Source organism: Oncorhynchus tshawytscha, linkage group LG16 (assembly GCF_018296145.1).
Source record: "Oncorhynchus tshawytscha isolate Ot180627B linkage group LG16, Otsh_v2.0, whole genome shotgun sequence".
NCBI classification, from domain to species: domain Eukaryota; kingdom Metazoa; phylum Chordata; class Actinopteri; order Salmoniformes; family Salmonidae; genus Oncorhynchus; species Oncorhynchus tshawytscha.
In genome coordinates this window covers 85,991,131-86,000,266 of record NC_056444.1, presented here as the reverse complement: position 1 = coordinate 86,000,266, position 9,136 = coordinate 85,991,131, and positions in this window count along the sequence as shown.

Genomic DNA, 9,136 nt, shown 5'->3' with positions numbered 1-9,136 from the left:
TGAACTGGGTGGGTCAGCATGGGTGAACTGCATGGGTGAACTGGGTGGGTCAGGATGGGTGAACTGGATGGGTCAGGAGGGGTGAACTGGATCGGTCAGCATGGGTGAACTGGGTGGGTCAGGATGGGTGAACTGGATGGGTCAGGAGGGGTGAACTGGATCGGTCAGCATGGGTGAACTGGGTGGGTCAGGATGGGTGAACTGGATGGGTCAGCATGGGTGAACTGGGTGGGTCAGCATGGGTGAACTGGATGGGTCAGGATGGGTGAACTGGGTGGGTCAGGATGGGTGAACTGGATGGGTCAGGATGGGTGGGTGAAACTGGGTGGGTCAGGATGGGTGAACTGGGTGGGTCAGCATGGGTGAACTGGATGGGTCAGGATGGGTCAGCATGGGTGAACTGCATGGGTCAGGATGGGTCAACTGGATGGGTCAGCATGGGTGAACTGGATGGGTCAGGATGGGTCAGCATGGGTGAACTGGATGGGTCAGCATGGGTGAACTGGGTGGGTCAGCATGGGTGAACTGGGGGGTCAGGATGGGTCAGGATGGGTCAGGGGTGAACTGGATGGGTCAGGATGGGTGAACTGGATGGGTCAGGATGGGTGAACTGGATGGGTCAGGATGGGTCAGCATGGGTGAACTGGATGGGTCAGGGTGATGGGTGAACTGGATGGGTCAGCATGGGTGAACTGGATGGGTCAGCATGGGTGAACTGGATGGGTCAGGATGGGTGAACTGGATGGGTCAGGATGGGTGAACTGGATGGGTCAGGATGGGTGAACTGGATGGGTCAGGATGGGTGAACTGGATGGGTCAGGATGGGTGAACTGGTTGGGTCAGCATGGGTGAACTGGATGGGTCAGGATGGGTCAGCATGGGTGAACTGGATGGGTCAGGATGGGTGAACTGGATGGGTCAGCATGGGTGAAACTGGATGGGTCAGGATGGGTGAACTGGATGGGTCAGGATGGGTGAACTGGATGGGTCAGGATGGGTGAACTGGATGGGGCAGTGTGGGTCAAACTGGATGGGTCAGGATGGGTGAACTGGATGGGTCAGGATGGGTGAACTGGATGGGTCAGCATGGGTGAACTGGATGGGTCAGGATGGGTCAGGTGGGTGAACTGGATGGGTCAGCATGGGTTGAACTGGGTGAACTGGATGGGTCAGGATGGGTGAACTGGATGGGTCAGGATGGGTGAACTGGATGGGTCAGCATGGGTGAACTGGGTGGGTCAGGATGGGTGAACTGGATGGGTCAGCATGGGTGAACTGGGTGGGTCAGGATGGGTGAACTGGATGGGTCAGCGTGGGTGAACTGGATGGGTCAGGATGGGTGAACTGGGTGGGTCAGATGGGTGAACTGGGTGGGTCAGGATGGGTGAACTGGTGGGTCAGGATGGGTGAACTGGGTGGGTCAGGATGGGTGAACTGGGTGGGTCAGGATGGGTGAACTGGGTGGGGTCAGCATGGGTGAACTGGATGGGTCAGGATGGGTCAGCATGGGTGAACTGGATGGGTCAGCATGGGTGATGGGTGAACTGGGGTGGGTCAGCATGGGTGAACTGGATGGGTCAGCATGGGTGAACTGGATGGGTCAGGATGGGTCAGCATGGGTGAACTGGATGGGTCAGGATGGGTGAACTGGGTGGGTCAGCATGGGTGAACTGGATGGGTCAGGGGTGATGGGTGGGTCAGCATGGGTGAACTGGATGGGTCAGGATGGGTCATGGGTGAACTGGATGGGTGGGTCAGGATGGGTCAGCATGGGTGAACTGGATGGGTCAGGATGGGTGAACTGGATGGGTCAGGATGGGTGAACTGGATGGGTCAGGATGGGTGAACTGGATGGGTCAGCATGGGTGAACTGGATGGGTCAGGATGGGTCAGCATGGGTGAACTGGATGGGTCAGCATGGGTGAACTGGGGTGAACTGGGTGGGTCAGGATGGGTGAACTGGATGGGTCAGGATGGGTGAACTGGATGGGTCAGCATGGGTGAACTGGGTGGGTCAGGATGGGTGAACTGGATGGGTCAGCATGGGTGAACTGGGTGGGTCAGGATGGGTGAACTGGATGGGTCAGGATGGGTGAACTGGATGGGTCAGGATGGGTGAACTGGGTGGGTCAGGATGGGTGAACTGGATGGGTCAGGATGGGTGAACTGGGTGGGTCAGGATGGGTGAACTGGATGGGTCAGGATGGGTGAACTGGATGGGTCAGGATGGGTGAACTGGATGGGTCAGGATGGGTGAACTGGGTGGGTCAGGATGGGTGAACTGGGTGGGTCAGCATGGGTGAACTGGGTGGGTCAGGATGGGTCAGCATGGGTGAACTGGATGGGTCAGGATGGGTGAACTGGGTGGGTCAGATGGGTGAACTGGATGGGTCAGGATGGGTGAACTGGATGGGTCAGCATGGGTGAACTGGATGGGTCAGCATGGGTGAACTGGGTGGGTCAGCATGGGTGAACTGGGTGGGTCAAACTGGATGGGTCAGCATGGGTGATGGGTGAACTGGATGGGTCAGGATGGGTGAACTGGATGGGTCAGCATGGGTGAACTGGATGGGTCAGGCATGGGTGAACTGGATGGGTGGGTCAGGATGGGTGAACTGGATGGGTCATGGGTGAACTGGATGGGTCAGGGGTGAACTGGGGGTCAGGATGGGTGAACTGGATGGGTCAGGATGGGTGAACTGGATGGGTCAGGATGGGTGGGTGAACTGGATGGGTCAGGATGGGTGAACTGGATGGGTCAGCATGGGTGAACTGGATGGGTCAGGATGGGTGAACTGGATGGGTCAGGATGGGTGAACTGGATGGGTCAGGATGGGTGAACTGGATGGGTCAGCATGGGTGAACTGGATGGGTCAGGATGGGTGAACTGGATGGGTCAGCATGGGTGAACTGGGTGGGTCAGCATGGGTGAACTGGGTGAACTGGGTGGGTCAGGATGGGTGAACTGGATGGGTCAGGATGGGTGAACTGGGTGGGGTCAGCATGGGTGAACTGGGTGGGTCAGGATGGGTGAACTGGATGGGTCAGCATGGGTGAACTGGGTGGGTCAGGATGGGTGAACTGGATGGGTCAGCATGGGTGAACTGGGGTGAACTGGGTCAGGATGGGTGAACTGGATGGGTCAGGATGGGTGAACTGGGTGGGTCAGGATGGGTGAACTGGATGGGTCAGGATGGGTGAACTGGGTGGGTCAGGATGGGTGAACTGGGTGGGTCAGGATGGGTGAACTGGGTGGGGTCAGATGGGTGAACTGGATGGGTCAGGATGGGTCAGAAACTGGATGGGTCAGGAGGGTGAACTGGGTGGGTCAGGATGGGTGAACTGGGTGGGTCAGCATGGGTGAAACTGGGTGGGTCAGCATGGGTGAACTGGATGGGTCAGGATGGGTCAGCATGGGTGAACTGGAGGATGGGTCAGGATGGGTGAACTGGATGGGTCTGGATGCATGGGTGAACTGGAACTGGGGTGAACTGGGTCAGCATGGGTGAACTGGATGGGTGAACTGGGTGGGTCAGGATGGGTGAACTGGATGGGTCAGGATGGGTGAACTGGGTGGGTCAGGATGGGTGAACTGGATGGGTCAGGATGGGTGAACTGGATGGGTCAGCATGGGTGAACTGGATGGGTGGGTCAGCATGGGTGAACTGGATGGGTCAGGATGGGTCAGGATGGGGTCAGGATGGGTGAACTGGATGGGTCAGGATGGGTGAACTGGATGGGTCAGCATGGGTGAACTGGATGGGTCAGGATGGGTGAACTGGATGGGTCAACTGGGTGGGTCAGGATGGGTGAACTGGGTGGGTCAGCATGGGTGAACTGGGGGGTCAGCATGGGTGAACTGGATGGGTCAGGATGGGTGAACTGGGTGGGTCAGGATGGGTGAACTGGATGGGTCAGGGTCAGGGGTGAACTGGATGGGTCAGGATGGGTGAACTGGGTGGGTCAGGATGGGTGAACTGGATGGGTCAGGATGGGTGAACTGATGGGTCAGCATGGGTGAACTGGATGGGTCAGGATGGGTGAACTGGATGGGTCAGCATGGGTGAACTGGGTGGGTCAGCATGGGTGAACTGGATGGGTCAGGGGATGGGTGGGTCAGGATGGGTGAACTGGATGGGTCAGGATGGGGGTGAACTGGATGGGTCAGGATGGGTGAACTGGGTGGGTCAGGATGGGTGAACTGGATGGGTCAGGATGGGTCAGCATGGGTGAACTGGGTGGGTCAGGATGGGTGAACTGGGTGGGTCAGGATGGGTGAACTGGATGGGTCAGCAGGATGGGTGAACTGGGTGGGTCAGGATGGGTGAACTGGGTGGGTCAGCTGGATGGGTGAACTGGGTGGGTCAGGATGGGTCAGCATGGGTGAACTGGATGGGTCAGGATGGGTGAACTGGATGGGTCAGCATGGGTGAACTGGGGTCAGGATGGGTCAGCATGGGTGAACTGGATGGGTCAGCATGGGTGAACTGGGTGGGTCAGCATGGGTGAACTGGATGGGTCAGGATGGGTGAACTGGATGGGTCAGGATGGGTGAACTGGATGGGTCAGGATGGGTCAGCATGGGTGAACTGGATGGGTCAGGATGGGTGAACTGGATGGGTCAAACTGGATGGGTCAGCATGGGTGAACTGGATGGGTCAGGATGGGTGAACTGGATGGGTCAGGATGGGTGAACTGGATGGGTCAGGATGGGTGAACTGGATGGGTCAGGATGGGTGAACTGGATGGGTCAGGATGGGTGAACTGGATGGGTCAGGATGGGTGAACTGGATGGGTGAACTGGTGGGTCAGAGCATGGGTGAACTGGATGGGTCAGGATGGGTCTGGAGATGGGTGAACTGGATGGGTCAGGATGGGTGAACTGGATGGGTCAGCATGGGTGAACTGGATGGGTCAGGATGGGTGAACTGGATGGGTCAGGATGGGTGAACTGGATGGGTCAGGATGGGTGAACTGGATGGGTGGGTGAACTGGATGGGTCAGGATGGGTGAACTGGATGGGTCAGGATGGGTGAACTGGATGGGTCAGGATGGGTGAACTGGATGGGTCAGGATGGGTGAACTGGGGGTGAACTGGGTGGGTCAGCATGGGTGAACTGATGGGTGAACTGGGTGGGTCAGGATGGGTGAACTGGATGGGTCAGGATGGGTGAACTGGATGGGTCAGCATGGGTGAACTGGGTGGGTCAGGATGGGTGAACTGGATGGGTCAGCATGGGTGAACTGGATGGGTCAGGATGGGTGAACTGGATGGGTCAGCATGGGTGAACTGGATGGGTCAGGATGGGTGAACTGGGTGGGTCAGGATGGGTGAACTGGATGGGTCAGGATGGGTGAACTGGATGGGTCAGGATGGGTGAACTGGGTGGGTCAGGATGGGTGAACTGGATGGGTCAGGGTGAACTGGATGGGTCAGGATGGGTGAACTGGATGGGGTCAGGATGGGTGAACTGGGTGGGTCAGGATGGGTGAACTGGATGGGTCAGGATGGGTCAGATGGGTGAACTGGATGGGTCAGCATGGGTGAACTGGATGGGTCATGGGTGAACAGGATGGGTGAACTGGGGTCAGGATGGGTGAACTGGATGGGTCAGGATGGGTGAACTGGATGGGTCAGGATGGGTGAACTGGATGGGTCAGCATGGGTGAACTGGATGGGTCAGGGTGATGGGTGAACTGGGTCAGAAACTGGATGGGTCAGGATGGGTCAGGATGGGTGAACTGGATGGGTCAGCATGGGTGAACTGGATGGGTCAGGATGGGTGAACTGGATGGGTCGGATGGGTGGGTGGGTGAACTGGAGGGTCATGGGTGAACTGGATGGGTCAGGATGGGTGAACTGGATGGGTCAGGATGGGTGAACTGGATGGGTGAACTGGATGGGTCAGGATGGGTGAACTGGGTGGGTCAGCATGGGTGAACTGGATGGGTCAGGATGGGTGAACTGGGTGGGTCAGGATGGGTGAACTGGGTGGGTCAGGATGGGTGAACTGGATGGGTCAGGATGGGTCAGCATGGGTGAACTGGATGGGTCAGGATGGGTGAACTGGATGGGTCAGGATGGGTGAACTGGATGGGTCAGGATGGGTGAACTGGGATGGGTGAAACTGGATGGGTCAGGATGGGTCAGCAAACTGGATGGGTCAGGATGGGTGAACTGGATGGGTCAGGATGGGTGAACTGGGTGGGTCAGCATGGGTGAACTGGATGGGTCAGGATGGGTGAAACTGGATGGGTGAAACTGGGTGGGTCAGCATGGGTGAACTGGGTGGATGGGTCAGCATGGGTGAACTGGATGGGTCAGGATGGGTGAACTGGGTGGGTCAGGATGGGTGAACTGGGGTGGGTCAGCATGGGTGAACTGGATGGGTCAGGATGGGTCAGCATGGGTGAACTGGATGGGTCAGGATGGGTGAACTGGATGGGTCAGGATGGGTGAACTGGATGGGTGGGTGAACTGGATGGGTCATGGGTGAACTGGATGGGGCAGCTGGATGGGTGAACTGGATGGGTCAGGATGGGTGAACTGGATGGGTCAGGATGGGTGAACTGGAGGGTCATGGGTGAACTGGATGGGTCAGCATGGGTGAACTGGGTGGGTCAGCATGGGTGAACTGGATGGGTCATGGGTGAACTGGATGGGTCAGGATGGGTGAACTGGATGGGTCAGGATGGGTGAACTGGATGGGTCAGCATGGGTGAACTGGGTGGGTCAGGATGGGTGAACTGGATGGGTCAGGATGGGTGAACTGGATGGGTCAGCATGGGTGAACTGGGTGGGTCAGGGGTGAACTGGATGGGTCAGCATGGGTGAACTGGATGGGTCAGGATGGGTGAACTGGATGGGTCAGGATGGGTGAACTGGATGGGTCAGCATGGGTGAACTGGGTGGGTCAGGATGGGTGAACTGGATGGGTCAGCATGGGTGAACTGGATGGGTCAGGATGGGTGAACTGGGTGGGTCAGGATGGGTGAACTGGGTGGGTCAGGATGGGTGAACTGGATGGGTCAGGATGGGTGAACTGGATGGGTCAGCATGGGTGAACTGGATGGGTCAGGATGGGTGAACTGGATGGGTCAGGATGGGTGAACTGGATGGGTCAGGGGTGAACTGGGTGGGTCAGGATGGGTGAACTGGATGGGTCAGGATGGGTCAGCATGGGTGAACTGGATGGGTCAGGATGGGGTGAACTGGGTGGGTCAGCATGGGTGAACTGGGTGGGTCAGCATGGGTGAACTGGATGGGTCAGGATGGGTCAGCATGGGTGAACTGGATGGGTCAGGATGGGTGAACTGGATGGGTCAGCATGGGTGAACTGGATGGGTCAGGATGGGTGAAACTGGATGGGTCAGGATGGGTCAGGGGTGAACTGGATGGGTCAGCATGGGTGAACTGGATGGGTCAGGATGGGTGAACTGGATGGGTCAGGATGGGTCAGGATGGGTGAACTGGATGGGTCAGGATGGGTGAACTGGATGGGGCAGCGTGGGTGAACTGGATGGGTCAGGATGAACTGGATGGGTCAGGATGGGTGAACTGGATGGGTCAGGATGGGTGAACTGGATGGGTCAGGATGGGTGAACTGGATGGGTCAGGATGGGTGAACTGGATGGGTCAGCATGGGTGAACTGGGTGGGGTCAGGATGGGTGAACTGGGTGAACTGGATGGGTGGGTGAACTGGGTGGGTCAGGATGGGTGAACTGGATGGGTCAGGATGGGTGAACTGGATGGGTCAGCATGGGTGAACTGGGTGGGTCAGGATGGGTGAACTGGATGGGTCAGCATGGGTGAACTGGGTGGGTCAGCATGGGTGAACTGGATGGGTCAGGATGGGTGAACTGGATGGGTCAGGATGGGTGAACTGGGTGGGTCAGGATGGGTGAACTGGGTGGGTCAGGATGGGTGAACTGGATGGGTCAGGATGGGTGAACTGGGTGGGTCAGGATGGGTGAACTGGATGGGTCAGGATGGGTGAACTGGGTGGGTCAGCATGGGTGAACTGGATGGGTCAGGATGGGTCAGCATGGGTGAACTGGATGGGTCAGCAGGGTGAACTGGGTGGGTCAGGATGGGTGAACTGGGTGGGTCAGCATGGGTGAAATAGGTGGGTCAGCATGGGTGAACTGGATGGGTCAGGATGGGTGGGTGAACTGGATGGGTCAGGATGGGTGAACTGGATGGGTGAACTGGTGGGTCAGCATGGGTCAGCATGGGTGAACTGGATGGGTCAGGATGGGTGAAACTGGATGGGTGAATGGGTCTGGGTGGGTCAGCATGGGTGAACTGGATGGGTCAGGATGGGTGAACTGGATGGGTCATGGGGTGAACTGGGTGGGTCAGGATGGGTGAACTGGGTGGGTCAGCATGGGTGAACTGGGTGGGTCAGCATGGGTGAACTGGATGGGTCAGGATGGGTCAGCATGGGTGAACTGGATGGGTCAGGATGGGTGAACTGGATGGGTCAGGATGGGTGAAACTGGATGGGTCAGGATGGGTGAACTGGATGGGGCTGGGTGAACTGGGGGTCAGGATGGGTGAACTGGATGGGTCAGGATGGGTGAACTGGATGGGTCAGGATGGGTGAACTGGATGGGTCAGCATGGGTGAACTGGGTGGGTCAGCATGGGTGAACTGGGGTGAACTGGGTGGGTCAGGATGGGTGAACTGGATGGGTCAGGATGGGTGAACTGGATGGGTCAGCATGGGTGAACTGGGTGGGTCAGGATGGGTGAACTGGATGGGTCAGGATGGGTGAACTGGATGGGTCAGCATGGGTGAACTGGGTGGGTCAGGATGGGTGAACTGGATGGGTCAGCATGGGTGAACTGGATGGGTCAGCATGGGTGAACTGGGTGGGTCAGGATGGGGTGAACTGGATGGGTCAGCATGGGTGAACTGGGTGGGTCAGGATGGGTGAACTGGATGGGTCAGCGTGGGTGAACTGGATGGGTCAGGATGGGTGAACTGGGTGGGTCAGGATGGGTGAACTGGGTGGGTCAGGATGGGTGAACTGGATGGGTCAGGATGGGTGAACTGGGTGGGTCAGGATGGGTGAACTGGATGGGTCAGGATGGGTGAACTGGATGGGTCAGGATGGGTGAACTGGGTGGGTC